The sequence below is a fragment of the Cottoperca gobio genome, chromosome 23, assembly GCF_900634415.1.
Source record: "Cottoperca gobio chromosome 23, fCotGob3.1, whole genome shotgun sequence".
Classification (NCBI taxonomy): Eukaryota; Metazoa; Chordata; class Actinopteri; order Perciformes; family Bovichtidae; genus Cottoperca; species Cottoperca gobio.
Window position 1 is genome coordinate 6,568,100 of NC_041377.1, and position 16,055 is coordinate 6,584,154.

At 42.4% G+C, this 16,055-nt stretch overlaps 1 protein-coding gene across 1 annotated transcript in view; it reads left to right on the forward strand.

The window, feature by feature from the left end:
- mpped1 (metallophosphoesterase domain containing 1) overlaps nt 1-16,055 on the forward strand; it is a 60,311-nt gene that overhangs the window by 24,059 nt on the left and 20,197 nt on the right. The window lies entirely within an intron of this gene.

The following is a 16,055-nucleotide window of genomic DNA, read 5'->3' on the forward strand; positions in this document are numbered from 1 at the left end:
TTTAACCTGTACAAGTAAAACTATGACGAATAAACAGTGACCTCGTTCACTCAGGACACTGTTAGTGTCCCATGTGAAACCAAAACTCAACAAGTTGACTTATTTTAAGTTACAGAACAAACCCTAACCCTAACCCTAACCCTAAACTTGTTTTAACTCAAACTATGATCTTTCTAAGTTTCCTAAACCTAACCAAGTAGTGTTGTTGCCTAAACCTAACCAAGTAGTTTTGTTTCAATTCACATTGTTTTGTGATGTTTAAAACCATGTGAAGTATTATGGTGGTCATGATAACTGATAACAAGCATACAATGGGCTGATAACATTCCCAATGGGTGGTTAGGCAAACAGTCTGACTGTTATTTTGCCTATTCCTAAATTCCCTAATAAATTGTCAAATAACCCCATGGAGAATGTAAGCCTAGGTAGTATTCCACTGTAGACACTGTTGTACACATTACACATTGAGGGGGACGAATGGGGTCGATTTTTGCCCTACGCCCCCAAGCAGGTTTTGTACAGCCATGACTTGGCACCAAAGTTAAAATGTTGGTATTGTGTCAATGCTCTCGTTCTGTTCTCTCTTTCATCTTTGAACCATTAAAATTAATAATTAATTTTCTTCTTTATTTAGCCTCGACTTACATCGCTTTCTTTTTTAACCGCAACTTTTTGTCAACTGCTTCTTTTCCAGAATGTTTGCGTGTGTAGTTTGGTGACAGGTTCTAGAGTGTGTGTGTGTGTGTGTGTGTGTGTGTGTGTGTGTGTGTGTGTGTGTGTGTGTGTGTGTGTGTGTGTGTGTGTGTGCCCCAGTGCTGGGTAATTGGTTTGCTGTGATAGCAGGGCCCCCTGAGTTTATTGCTATAGCCACTGCAGAGAGCTGCCCGAGGTGGACCGAGAGGAAGATGGAGATGGGACACATAAAAGGAAAGAAGAAGAGAGGGAGGGAAAAAGTGAGAGGGCATGAGACAGAGCAGAGAGTGAAAGAGTGAAGAGGTGGTGATGGATGGAGAGAAAGAGACAGGCCGACAGACAGAGGGAGGGATGGAGATTTAGGGAAAGATGATTTTATTCAGATTCACCGGCTGGCCCTGGCTGGTATAATAGGCACATGAGGTGATGAGAGAGTGTGTGTGTGTGTGTGTGTGTGTGTGTGTGTGTGTGTGTGTGTGTGTGTGTGTGTGTGTGTGTGTGTGTGTGTGTGTGTGTGTTTACGTAAGAATATCTCTGTCAGAATGTGTGAATGTATGCTGTGTGTTTGTGAGTGTGTGCACCAGTGTGTGCTCTCACTTGCCTTGGACTGCATGCTGGTGTGTGTGTGTGTGTGTGTGTGTGTGTGTGTGTGTGTGTGTGTGTGTGTGTGTGTGTGTGTGTGTGTGTGTCAGCCTCGGGGTGTGTTCCTGCAGCACAGAGGGGCTCCAGCTGGAGGCTCTGTATAGTCCCCCTCTTTGAACTGTCTGCTCCCCTCTTCCCTCCTTCCTTACCTCCTCCTACTTCTCTCTTCTTCCATCCTCCTTCTTTTCCTTCCTCTATTAGTTAAATCATCTCCTCTGTTCCCTAAACTCCCTCCTTCCTACTCTTTCTTCATCTGAGCATCCTTTTCCACTGCTGTCCCTCACCTCCCCAATCATGTGATGGGCCTTGCATGTAGATGAATGACACACACAGCAGCCACCTCCTCCACATGCTCCACAGGAGTAGGGGGACGGTGCCTCTGTTCCGGTCCTTGTGTCATCATGGCAATGCCAGGCTGGTGCTGCTTCATGGCCTGTGAATTGACGGTCTGCATAGACTCCACCATGTCATTGTTTTACTTTATACTAAGCCTGTATTGTTAAACTAAATATATTGATTTACAGCACCCTAACCAAAGTAAACAGAAACAGAAATTATGCAGCTACAGTTATTTAATGTTAGTAAAATGCCGTTTTCTCTTTTCATAGAATATGATACTTTTTTTTGATACCATCAGACTTCAATAGCATTTCTTTTAAATTCAAACTCAGCATCAAATTTGTTACAGGTCCTTCCAAAGCCCTTATTGAATCTATTGTCTATTATATAATCTATTCTATATCTATGAATCTGACAATCAGTACATTCTTTAAGAAAATAGTTGTCAGATGTATTGATAATGAAATTAATATTTGGTTGCAGCTTTACAGTACACAATGAAAAATAACAATATGAATAATATTAATAATAATAATAATAATAATGCCTTAAAAATTAAACAATTGAATTAAACACAACTTTAAAACAAATAGGCACAATACAAATATAATAATACAGGTCATAAAACTAATTTCTGCCTATGATTTCTGCCTGTTGCCTCCTCTCATTCTCCATCACGTTGTCTGCCACTGACTTTATCACTTCCTGTCTCTTCTTCCTTCTCCATTCCTCTCTCCATCTGGCTTCACGGGCCGTTTACTCATTCCCTCTGCCATCCCTCACTCCTACTTCATCCGCTCTCTCTCTCCTCTACAGAGGATGCTGTATGCTTCTCAGCGGGCTCTTCGAGTCCATCCCACGCCTGGATCTTACACATACCACATACACCACATATCCCCATCCTAACCCCATGTCATCCAAACCTGAATTAGATCGTGCTGTGATCCATTCGCACCAAGCCTTCCAAATATGTCACTGCATGCAACGGCGGAGCGGAGGGATGGCGTGGGGGGGTGGGCGCTGCCTGCTCCGCTCCTTCCTCCTGACGCTAATGGGAGTTTACAAGTCATTTGTCACAAACGTATCGCACAGCCACCCTCTGTCTGAGAGCTAAAGGGACAGGGAAGTGAAACTCACGTGCACATTTTAGTCTGTGAGGGAAGTAAGGAGGATTGTAGAACGTATGAGTATTAACCACAGTGATTCCATGTGCACAGATCTCACGGGGCTTCACTCTGCAGAGAATCTGCTACACACATACAATGAAAGTGTGCATGAGGTGTATGGCTGCAGAATAACCAACATACAGTAATACAGACTGACAAGCAAGTTGTTGATTGGACAGTTTTAATGATCCTACATCACATACATGGTGCAAATTAAATTCCCTTATTGACTTATATGGTCATGCTTCTCTTTAGTGCTTCTTGTGGGTGTATATGTCACAAAGAGTTCACAAGAGGAGTGTGTGCCAGGGTTCTGCTTGAAAGCTTTCACAGCAGCTCAAACTAACTGCACTAACCAGGCAAAGCACCATGGATCTATTAAAACACTACAAACGGGTTAGGAGTCCACCATACTGCTAGAAAAAATTAAAATGGCTGTGTCCTTATTCCATTCTACATTGCATAATACCTGTGATAGTACACAGATTTGTAGTATGTCAATTACATTTAAAATAATCTGTACTAAATCAACTAGATTTTTGAGTATGCTGTTTATATGAGACAACGTAATACATGACAACAACTGCTGAGCTGCTATAAATGGTGAAAACAGCTCCAAAATAATATATATATACATATATTTATCTGTATATATATATATATATATATTTAGAAAGAGAGAGAGATAGTGTCTTCGGAAATCCATTTTGTTTTGTTTTTCCAAAGTTGCAGTTTGATTGACATCTATTGTTACATGTACTTTATCATTTCCAAGTAATTTACAAAAACAGCAAACTCTGAAAATAATATGGTAAATGTGATTTTTAGAGCACTTTTCTAGTTTTCCAACCCCTCAACGCGCTTTTACACTACATGCCATCATTTACCCATTCCCACACTTTCAGTAAGGCTGCCATACAAGCTGCTCATCATCTAATCTAATGCTCATTTACACACACACACACACACACACACACACACACACACACACACACACACACACACTCACACCGTGATGGCTATGGCTGTCAGTATCTTGCCCAAGGACACAACATGTGGACTGGAGGAGCAGCCAGGGATCAACCACAGAAATATATTACTTATTGCGTACTATACCTAAGAAGTATGAACTTTTCCTTTCTTGTCTCACTACATGTTTCTACATGCACATGTAAAATAATAATACGTCTGCATTACTGTGAATTACAAATTCAGTTTAAGTTTTGTTTTTGCAGGAATAAACAATATAGATTCGAGCAAATAATTCTAAGGTATTATCTGTCTCTCATTTATTAATTAAAATTATATTACTGGACTGAATAGCACATTTTGAAATTAAATATTCACACAGAAAGTACATAATAGTTTCACCAGCTGGTATCACAGATCTTGGATCCTCAGGATCTCAGAACTACTCTCTACTCATAATTTAGCAACTAAGATTCTCGGCAGCAAAAACCAGTCTGGCAACCTCGGCAGATTACATCTGAGTCATTATTAATAATGAGCTGCATGGCTGGGACACGCAGCTTTGCACATTCATGGATCTGCTCCTCCACGAGCACAAACACAGCCATGAGTATGAGCGTCTCGCTCTGTGCAATTTTTTCATCAGCAGCCAATTAAGAACAAACTCTTGTCTGATAGGAAGAGTGAAAACATCTTCTTCTCTTTATGACTCTATGATTCATTCTTCTTTGAATATATTTTATATCATATTGGAATTGAAGGCATTGTCCTGTCCTGTTTTTAATCATTACAGTAGAAAATATTCGCACTTGACATTAACTTTAATATGCTCAGAAGTGCATTAACATATTTCCGTGGCCAGATGTTTGGCAAAGATGTGCTTCTTTATCCTGTTTACCCCGCCGTACATGCTAGTTTCATTATTTCCCCAGACACTCCACGATTGATCAGTCAATCAACGGAAAATTTAACGCCGACGATTTTGAATATCAAGTAAGTAAAGTAAGTAACTTGGCTTTGGGATTTATGACGCGCATGTTTTATTCTTTTCTTAGAAAACAGTTGACAGATGTATTGATTGTGGAAATGACTATTGGTTGTCCTTACAGTACACAATGAAATGATAATAATACCTTGGAAAAACTTTAAAACAAACGAGCACAATATAAACTTAAAAAACCTAAGAAGTCATGATGACATCGACTATATGGAGTTTTGTCAGACAGGGACAGCACATCTCTTACCTGTCTGTGGCAAAACTATTCATTTCCAAAGACATCAATCTTTCAACACATCTCATCGTCAGCGTAGATTTTATCTAATGTAACTCAAACAGGAGGAAATTGTTGGGGACTATTGTCAGCGGCGAATTAATCCAGATTTGGTGCTCTACTGAGCATGTGGCAGCAGGACAGTTTGTGGGATTATGTCAGAATAAACCACAGTGTGTGTTCATGGTAGGAACAGGTCACCCAGTGCAACTGTGTGGCTCACTCATGTGCTTTTAATAGAGTTTGGATAACAACGGAGCTCGGTGTGTATATCAGGCATGGATACGCACACAGTACCATCATATATAAAATGAAATATATAGATATATAAAGTTAATAATACACGACGTGTAAATAATACAAATCATTTCCGTTTATTTCCATTTGTCTCCCGACCCAAACGGCCCACTCACAAATGAAAATAATTATTTTGCCAAAAAATAGTCAAAACGCAGAATAAACAAAGTTAAAGATTAATTAGATATTATATATAGTTCTAGTTAATTATGTTGGCCACGATAATTTATGTTGTGAAAATCTGATATTGTGGCAGCCCTCGTAGATACATTTGTTGGTTTGGTTCTTTGGATAAATATAGAATATCATCAGTCTTATCTTTTACAAATGTAGCCTATTTTCCAGACGACAGCAGACGTGTAAAACCTTGACAAGAGACTATTTGGCTCGAGGGTCTTTGACAGATGCTTTGAATAATTGAATTTTAGGGGGCAGCCCTAATAACTTTGAAACTAATAAGGTTAGAGACTTGATTCTAAATCTTAGGGGGATGTTTTGCAGGGTCAATATATAAGTCTAGCTCGGGGAGAACTGTTCATCGGTTGAGTTGTTGTCTCCATGTGCCGTCTTGTCTTTGAGTACATTTCACTGTTGAACTCGGCAGGAAAGGTTTGAGTCGGTGGGTCGAGAAGGAGACAGGTGGAAGCAGCAAGTGAGGACAGACGGGGCAGATGAGGAGAGTGGAGGGAAAATGTCTCTTTGCGTTTGTGCTAATGGCTTAAATCTTTTTAAATGTTTATAAAGATGGTCTCTGAGGAATGTAAGACAGGCAGGGGAGACGGACAGCTTGTTCACAGACACACACACACACACAAACAGACAGAGGGATGAGAGAGACAAAGTAGTCTGTTCGTGGATGGAGGATTTGGACGAAGCGATGGGGGAGAGAAAGCGAGATACCCTTTTTTCTTCCTTAAATGAAAACGGCAGAAATGTATCGCTCCCCACTGCTCCGCGTGGAATAATTAAGGACAGAGATGCAAAAGACTCCTTAATTAGATTTTTTAATTATTGAGGATTCACTTCTCCTTCTATAGTGGCCCAATTAAGAAAGCTCATCAAAAACTAAAGAGATGAAGAGAGGCATCCTCCTCCTCCCTGCTCCCCCCCCCCCCTCGACTCGTCTTCCTCCTCCTTCTCTACCTCCACTCTCTCGTTTGACAGAAATGGACTACCTGCGCTCCGTTTGATGGCTTGTCTTCGCTGATGAGCGAGAAATGGAAGGGGACTCTCGTCGACTTTAATTAACTTGCTTGTTGCACGGCCGCGGTGAAAGGAAAGGAGAAAGGATGGAGAGTGGTAAGGTGGAAAAGGAGAGGTAAAAATGTAGCGGTGGCGTGCAAAGCTTTCCCTTTAATGATAATGAGTCTAATGATGGTGGAGATGGCATGAAGGTAATTTGACCATCTTCTCTGAGCGGGTGGAGTTTACTTTGTTCTCCCTCTGATGAGGAGTCACTTCAGAGAAAGAGAAGTTTGAATGATGGAGAGAACCAATGATTGAGTAACAAATCCAACTTCTTAAAGGACTCTGCCAGTGGTGTTGCGTGTTTTAGCCCATTAACTACAAATTGCGTTTAGTTTACATTACTGCCATTTTCTAAAGCATTCTATCAGTTTTTAGGCTGATTTTCTACCTTCCAGGCAGCCATTGGTTTCACTTCATTTCAGGGAGCTATGAAAATCAACTTGCAGAAACGTAGGTAGCTAATCCATCAGAGGGAACATTTAGTGGCCTTTGTTTTACGCTTGCGCTAATGTAATTGCAAAACGGGGACCATTTTGAAAAACAGTCACTGTTGGTGTGTTCAAGGGCAGTCTGACTTGTAAGGCGTGAGAAAAAGCTTGACGTGAAATCCTCAAGGTGCGCGACAAGCGAATATGGACGCTGAGAAAACGATGAAGTGATTCTCCACGAGAGAGCTCGCCGTTCTTCTGCCAACTCTCAGATCTCGTTCATTATATGCTCACCAGCCAAATGAAATGACGGGCCATTTGTTCAAATTCTTCAAATCAAAAAGAAGCGACCTCTTGTGGTTGTGCGTATAATGATCTTCCCTCAAAGGCGTAAGTAGCGTAATATTATACAGTCTTAAAAGCCCTTCCACCCTGTTCACACACACTGCCTTCTGCCTCTCTTGAGTCTGTAGCTTTGGCCGTGTTTGTGTTGAGCGTGTCATCTCTAATTGGGCAGTATTTAGTGACATCGGCACTGTACTGGCACACTATAAAGTAGTTCATTTACAAAGCAATATATTGTTTTTCTTATTCAAGTCTCGGCATCTCTTTGACTGTATCTTGTGTGACTGTTATCAGTTTCTATTTCATTTAGTTCCAGAACGTGGCCGAGTAATAAACAACCTTTTTTTCTCTTTTGGTTTCTTGCGGAAAATTAGAATGAAAGTGTGCAGCAGAGACTTTGAGACTTTGAGCAGTAGAGCACACCTTCCCTTCAGATAAAAAGCTAAAGAAACGGAGGGTTAATTGAAACTTTTATACTGCCGTGTGTTTGCAGCCTGCATGTGCTTAATTCACAATGACTTCTCCAGTCTTTTAATCAGTGTTTGGTTGGGGCATTAGGGAGGTGGTGATCAGACAAGGAGTCTAACTTGAGACGGTGGTTCACATCATGCATTGGTTTGCCCATGACCGGGCTCTGCAAAAATGCCAAGTTTTCAGTTTTTCCAAGTTGATTTCCGTAGTGAAATGAACTGAAAGCTGACTGGAGGGAAGGAAATGAATGTGAAAACATGCGGTAAGCTTTGGAAATACTGTCGGACGCATTGTAATGTATGCACGGTTTGTAGTCAATGGGCTAGAACATGCAGCACCTCCGGTGTGCTCCTTTAAAGATGTAAAGAGACAGAGCGACGTACAGTTGGGAGTTTACGCTTTTATGGGCCTCCTCACCAGAGCCCACACTAAATTAACATCCGATTCACTTTGAGACTCCCAAATCCCCCCTGGGCTCTGTCCTCTCGTCTCTCGCCTCTCCTCCTCTCGCCCTCCATCCCTTCATTCCTCGCTCTCCCACCTCCTTCCCTGTAGCACTAACGTTCCCACTGGACCCAAATAAAGTAGCCTACGAACACTGAACATTAATAAACGGATACTTAAGGGGGTTGGTGAAGGAAAGAAGAAAAAAAAACATTGGCCTACTTTAACACTTGTCACTTTCCCACCCTCTCGCACCCTCTCGCACCCCTTTCCTTTTTTTTCCCTATTCTCCAATTTCATCTTTTCCTCCCTCCTAAGTGTCTGCCAGTCTACAGCCCTGTAGCTGAATAAACAGTTATGGAGGGAAGAACAGACGAAAGGACATTTACTGTGTCGTTTCCCTAGAGGAATTTCTCTTTAAATTACCTGTTAAACGGCCTCCAGGGGCAGGACTTCAACATGCATGTGTGTGTGTGTCAGCATTTGTGTGTGCTTGTGTGTTACGGCACGCTACAGGGCATTTTCCTCCATTTCACACATGCCTTCCCTCCCCAAGGCATGTGGCATTGTCGAGGAGAAAAAACTGAATTAAAGTGATTCTGTCCTTATGTTCCTCCTCGCCTCAGTCTCTCTCTTCTTGCCTCGACACACTCGCACCGCTACCCAACTCTTCTTCTTTCCGTCTCACCAGTTCATCAGCGAGCAGTTATGTTCGGTGTTTGACCACAGAGTCAGGGGAGTCGGGATGCCATGGACACTGCAGAAAAGTGTCCACGTGGGAAAGTGGTGTCGTCTCTATCTGTTTGTCCTCCTCACACGCTTGAAACCAGCAAGTGAGATGATTCTTCTTGTAAATGCAGTTTCTTTTATTGCAGCAAATTTGCACAAACAAATGTGTTCACCGTGAAACAAGGCAGATTAACTCAGACTAATCCACTTGCATTAAGATGAGCCTTTCAAACAAGATAAACATGTTGACGTACTGAAATTAAGGGACATTGTCTCACTGATTTTCTTTAGAGAATACTGACAAACCCTGTTGCACACTCTGCCAGTGTTAGGAATATGTAATCGTGATTGCGGGAGCCATTTTGAGTGCTGTAATTCACTCTTTTGTACAGTGTGAATCCTTCGCTATTATATAAGTGTTGACTTCAGTCCTACATTTGCCTATTGGCTTAAACTCTTTGCACTCAACTGTTGGTTTTCTATGCAGATGACAAAGCGTTATTAGTAGCTGTAAGAGCCCAAGTGAGACTTGAAACTTAAAACACGTCCTACGTCGTTAAACCTTCCTAATGAGTTTCTTTGGTTTGACGGTTTGCTTTCTAATCCCGTTACCCAGTGGTCCGATGTTTTTTATATATGTTATTATTGTCCATTACGGTTTCCACAAATCAAATGCAATAGCTTTAAAAAGCATGAAACACTTTTGTTTTTTCCAAACCATGATGGAACGCAAAAGTATTAATAGCTAATTAAAGGCTGGGTAAAAAGCCGGCCATAAAAGGGCCACAATAACTTTATATATATATATATATATATATATATATATATATATATATATATATATATATATATTATATAGTGTGTGAAAAGTGATGAAGTACTAGTGTGAAGAATACAAACAGGGAGAGGTCTTCGAGCAGCCTGCTCCTCTCTTAATGTACACACTAAAATATATTGTCCATCTGACCCTTTTATATAATACAAATATATATATTTGTTGCCCTATCAATAAACTAAAACACATAATAAGACTAGAGAGCAGCGCTGCACCAGGACACTCCCAGAAACAAATAATTGAACCAAAATGTCTTTTGATTATTATTCTTTTGAAGAAGGCACAACTATCTTTTCGTTAAACAATCATACAGTATTGTTTTCCGGGACAAGTGCTTTGGCTTGCCAGTATTTCAGCAGATATTTGAGAAGTTAGTTGTTCATATTCATCTTGTCCTAAACAGGAAGCTTCCTCGGCCTTGAGATAGATCCAGTATGTCTTGGGGCTGCATTGCATACTCTGGTCTTTCGAGACTACTGTCTGTGTTGTGTTTGGTCTTTCTACAAGGCTCTGCTGGAAACGTCTCAGAAGAACGTTGCGCTGTTTCCATTTTGCCAGTTAATCACTTGTCTCAGCCAGTTTCTTTTTTTTATTAAGGGCTTCAAGTGTTTTTGGGTGGATCTTTCTTTTAAATCTGATCAAATAGTCCGTTAAAATGGGTGTTTTTCCAAGAACTCATTTGCATTTGAAACGAGAGCAAGAATACGAGTTGTTTTAATAAAATGATTATTGATTCTTTTATTCTGACTTAATGCAACATAAGGTGCATATTTTCTTGAAAGAGATCATATGCATTAAAAACAAGGAAGAGAAATTGTTAACAGGTTCTGCTCTGCATTTAAATGAGGTTGTGCTGCGAGCAGGATGTATTTTGCAGTGTGCGGGGAGCACAGGACGGGCAGCTCAGTGCTCCACACCGCAGCGTGTCCCTTCTGCCACGCTGGCACAAGGCTCACAGTTCTTGCCACTTGCCCCTACCCCATCCCGGATGCAGGAGAGGGAGCCACCCTGCCACCCCACCTCCCACCCTGTGCCCAACCCAACCACCCGCAACACCTCCTCCACTGCCCCCGAACAAACCACCAGCTCTGGGTGATCTGGCTAATCTCCACGATTCACACACTGAAGCGCATAAGACCGGAGGAAAGGAAAGAAGACAGGAGGTGGTGGTGGTGGTGGGGGAGTACCCCCCCCTCCCCTTTTTTCTTCTATTGTCTTTCTGTTCCTTTCTTCTCCTCCCCCCCCCCCCCCCCGCCCCTCGTTTCTCTCTCTCTACCGGAGAACTTTGAAATAATTTGCGTCTCGTGGGTTTTTTACACATTCTAATTTCCAACTAAATGGGACATCTGTTTGAGAAAAGGAAGATTTGCCACGGTTGCCAAGGCAACTATCACTCTGAAAGGAAGGGGGGGGGGGGGGGGCAGTTGCGGGGGGAAAGAAAAAAAAAGAAGTCCAACAGCTTTTATGGACAGAATTAGACTTTGGTGGAATATTATCCCTGCAAGACAAACAGCAGCGGGGCCTGTTCTCTCTTTCTCTTTCCCTCCTCCCATCCCTCGCCGTGTCATCCTTCCTCTCTCAGTCTCTTTATCATCTCTCATTCCACTTCCCCCATCTCCCACTGTCTGCCTGTCTGTCTTGATCGGCTCTTTTCTTGCTCGCGCCCTCATATCCCCCTCCTTTTTTCCCTGTTTCCCTTCCCCTTCTGTTTTCTCTCTTTTTCTATCCCTCATGCTGCAGCATCATCAGAAATATCATTGTGAAATCTGCCTCCAATTAGAGGCCTAAACCATTCTGTCCAACCCCCAGCCGCCCACCCATGACAGCTTTTCCACTGTCTGAAACATCTCATCCGCAGCGCTGTAGCCCACCTCACACTCCCTGGTAATTGGTCATTATTTAGAACAGGAGGGGACAAATGTGCTTCCCCCAGCGTTTCTAAATGCAAGTTAAACGGCCCTTCATTATGCCCGCACTAACAGTAAGGAATGGTGGTGAAGGAAGGGGGAGGTCTTGGCAGTTGTGTAAAATGTCACATGCTGCAGTCCAGACACGACAAGACAAGGTGGGGAAGAATTTCTTCCCCTTCCCTCCCATGACATTTAATGGAGGTTTGTTTGAAAGTTGGAAAACAGGTGAAGCGGCGCTGAGTCTGTTTGTATTACTTCAAATCTTCTGTGTGCCCCGTCTGGGTGTCGAGCTGAGGGGAAGGAATTAGGTTGAGAGAAAAAGCGAAGGAATAAAAAGGTTGTTTTCTGTAAACAGCAGCAGAGCAGAAATTGTCGTAATCACTGTCGATATCGTTTAACAATCGATCAGTAGGCTGTAGTGCCTGGCGTAACAATCTATTGGTCACCGAGCATTGCACAAAACATTCTCCGATTTTCTTTTGCTCCCACACAAACCTCAAACCAGTGCTCCATTAGAATAACAAAAGGTGGCAGTACTCATAGCACAAATCATCATTAATGTTTCAAATTCCCCTTTGTTATAAACACACACTATTTGTAAGGCTCTCAGTCCAATTGAGATCCAGGTGCAAATTCAAACGTTGGCAACAGACTGATTTTCACACAGAGATAAAAAGAGAAAAGGTTCCTGACATCACCTGAAGGATATATCACCAAGCTTGGTAAAGTAATAATGCTGCTCAAAACATCAAATCTTGTCAGCTGTAAAGATTGCATCCTCGGGCAGCAGGGCGCTGGACTGAAGGCTGATTTGTTGATAGTGTTTAACCTTTAGCTAATAATCACTGAATCATGTCAATATTTTCAGGTTTCAGTCGCTCTGTGATCCAGAAGCCTCCAGGCAGATACATGCCCAAATCAGACTGAGCGCCTTTAAGCAGCCTGGGGCGGCTTTTTTGTATTTGTTTTTCCAATGAGAGGGAAGCTTATTGCAGGAATGCCTTGAACACTTCGAGCTCAGAGAAGAAAAGCAAATCTATTGTCCAATCGGATTGATTGACAGGTGATTCGGTGGGTGCGGTGCGCTTCGTGTTCTGTAGGTGCGTAATTATTATTATTATTATTATTATTATTACACATTATCTCTATTTTGTTTGCTTATATTAAATATAATATGAGGCTTATTAAGCTTCAGGGAAGTGTTGCAGGTGACATCACGGTTGTGTGTGGTTACAGGTACAACAGGCAGAGGTTTCCTCAACCTGCCCTAAGAACTTATTCCATTTTTCTCATGTTCATATGACTACACCTAACCAAACTTGAACCATAGCACATATTAACATACCCCCCCGTTGATAAGGGCGTCAAATCCCCACTACACACAACAAATGTTGTCATTTGGACTAACTCTACCTTAGGTTTTACCCAAGAGAGTCCACAGTTGAAGTTGGTTTGAAGTTCATACCTGTGTTGTATCTGTGAGCCCTGTCCATGTACTTTAATTATTATAAAAGTAGTATGACCAATTCAGGCACTGTCCCAACCCACACCCCTCATTCTACCACGCGCAGTTCTCACACACAGGCTTGAATTAGACCGCCTTTGTCGCCTGTGCAGCTCCTGGCATCTCCAAATGACACAGCAACTCACCCACCTGCTCTGTAAGCACACACACACACACTCTTATGCACACACACTGCAGCCTCCACCTGCTGTACCGAGGGAGGCTTAACGCAGGGCTGAAACCATGTGCTCTGATCCAGCCCGTCCTCATCCCCTGCGCATCCAGCACACATTCGGAGGCCCGCAGAGACTCCTGCGCTCATCCCCTCTTCCTGGTTATGTTTGTCCACCCATCTGCCTGCCTTCAGATCACTCCCTCCTGCTCCTTCACATTTTAATGCCTCTCCTCCCTGAGAAGATTACTGAAATAGTTTTTGTTCTTTTAAAAATTCTTTAAACACTCCACTTCGGCCGATTAGCGCATCGTTAACGTGTTTCCACATCGCAGTTGCCTCCCAGTGAGAGACGTCTCCGGCGGGAGCTCATTATCGGCGGGCATGAAGTTGACTGCCAGGGTCCCGGCTGATTTGTCACATCCCAGTTCCCTCCTGCCGTCGAGCCCAGCAGATTGGGGGTGTTGTTGAGTGGTGTGTGTGTGTGTGTGTGTAGGGAGGTGGGGCTGGGGGTGGAGAGGATTGTCTAGAATTGCCTGCTCTGGGGAGCATCTCAAAGTGTTTTTCTATGGCCTGTGCTTGTTACTGTCTTGTTTCTTGACAGTAAGTCTTGTCGGCAAAGAGGGACGACTGCGAGTCACGTGTCGCGCGTTGAGAACATTTCCATGTGGCGTTTGTCATGTCGCTGGTATTGTTTACAGTGATTCATGCAGTTTTGTTTATGGCTTTGTATTGTTCTGTGAAATGGAAATGGCGCCTCGGCAGAGATTCATCCACTTACAAGATGCATGAGATGGGCTGGAGACGGTGGAAGGAGGAGCAGCAACGCAGGCAAAGATTTATGAGTCAAACAGACATTCAGCATGTTGGCTTCATCAGAGTGTGTAGATCAATTCAACCAGAAGCCTGATGATGGTTTTACTAAAGTATTCTGTGTCAGCATTGTATTTCTCTGTGTGGTTCATTAAAATATAATTTCTTTAGCATTGCATTATATCTAGCCACATGTCATGGTTCTGGGATGAGTTTTGTACTGCAGACCTTCAGCACACTGGAAAGTTGTTGGATTTCACTAATTAAATGATTTCTTAAACGTAAATGAATAGATGTATGATTAAATAAAAGGTACTCAGAGGTTATTCATTATTGCATCTCACAAGTCCAAACATTAAGGCATGCCTTCTTCCACACCCTCTGATGGAGGTTTGCTTTCACCTCCACCAAAACAGGCCAATGTGAGTATTTGAGTGTGGGAAATTGTGTTATCCCCCAATAGATTCACAAGGCATGGTTGAACCTAATCTAATATATGTGATCCTCAAAGTGGGGTCCAGGGACCCCATGACATGAGGGCAAAATTAATTTAAATGACCAGTTGATCCCAATTAGAGGATTATGAGAATAACCATGCTACTATCTCCTTTTCCTTTAGAAATTAAAGACTCGTCCTACAGGCAGAGATAGATATACTGTGTTGATAAATGAGAATGTTGGACACAGCCGGATTACCAACTGCATTGGGGCCTCAGAACTCATCCCCTTGGTGCCCCCATGTTTGAAAAAGAAATAAATGCTGCAAAAATGCCCTCTTGGATGCCCCTATGGTAGATAAAACATGATAAAGAGCCCTCTAGGTCGACCTTCTAGTGGAGAATACATGATAAAGAGCCCTCTAGGGTACCCATCCAGTGGAGAAAACATGATAAAGAGACCTTGCAGTGGAGAATACATGATAAAGAGCCCTCTAGGGTACCCATCCAGTGGAGAAAACATGATAAAGAGACCTTGCAGTGGAGAAAACATGATAAAGAGCCCTCTAGTGCAGTGGTCTTCACTATTTTTTACGTGAGAGCCACATTGAGAGGACAAAGTCAATAGGAGAGCCACTTTTACCGCAAAGTATGAAAAGCAACATCCATAAAAAGCATGTCTGCTTTTTAATCTGTCATCTCACCCAGAACATACAATATGCAATGCAGCCAACCAACACATTCATTAAAAGCAGGATTATCTTAATACTGGGATGATGTTGTCAAACTCTGCAAACAATATTTATGCTGAATTTTTCACAATGTTTGAGTCGGAGAAGGTTTTTTTGCCCGAGCCAAAATCCATGCGATCTCAAAAGATGCCTCAGTGAATCGTTCAGCTGTGTTAGTTGTCCTGTGTACGAGCCTTTGTTGTCTAGAAACAGAAGAAAGCTGCTCTATTTGTTTTACTAATTTCTCTTCCAGGTGCGTAAGTTTCGTTGAATTTTGGATGAGTCATTTAGAAATGTGGCTCTAGATGACTTCTCTTGAAACCAGAGCCGGTCTGTTTGCATATTAAGCACGAAGGGTTCGACTCGTGGAGGACAAATACAAACTCCTCTGTCCACATTTCTTGAAATTTCCTTTACTCAGTCTTGTATGGCTCGTACCTTTCTCTTTTAACGGGAGCAGCTGTTGTCTATCCACAAACCACATCTCCAGCATCTTCCTCTCGACTCCGCTGTGGTTTGATGCTCCAAAGACAAATCTTAATGCTCCTCGTTTGTCACCTGGTGTGCAACCCTTTAATAAGAAATCGATCCATTGTACGTCTGTAGAAACA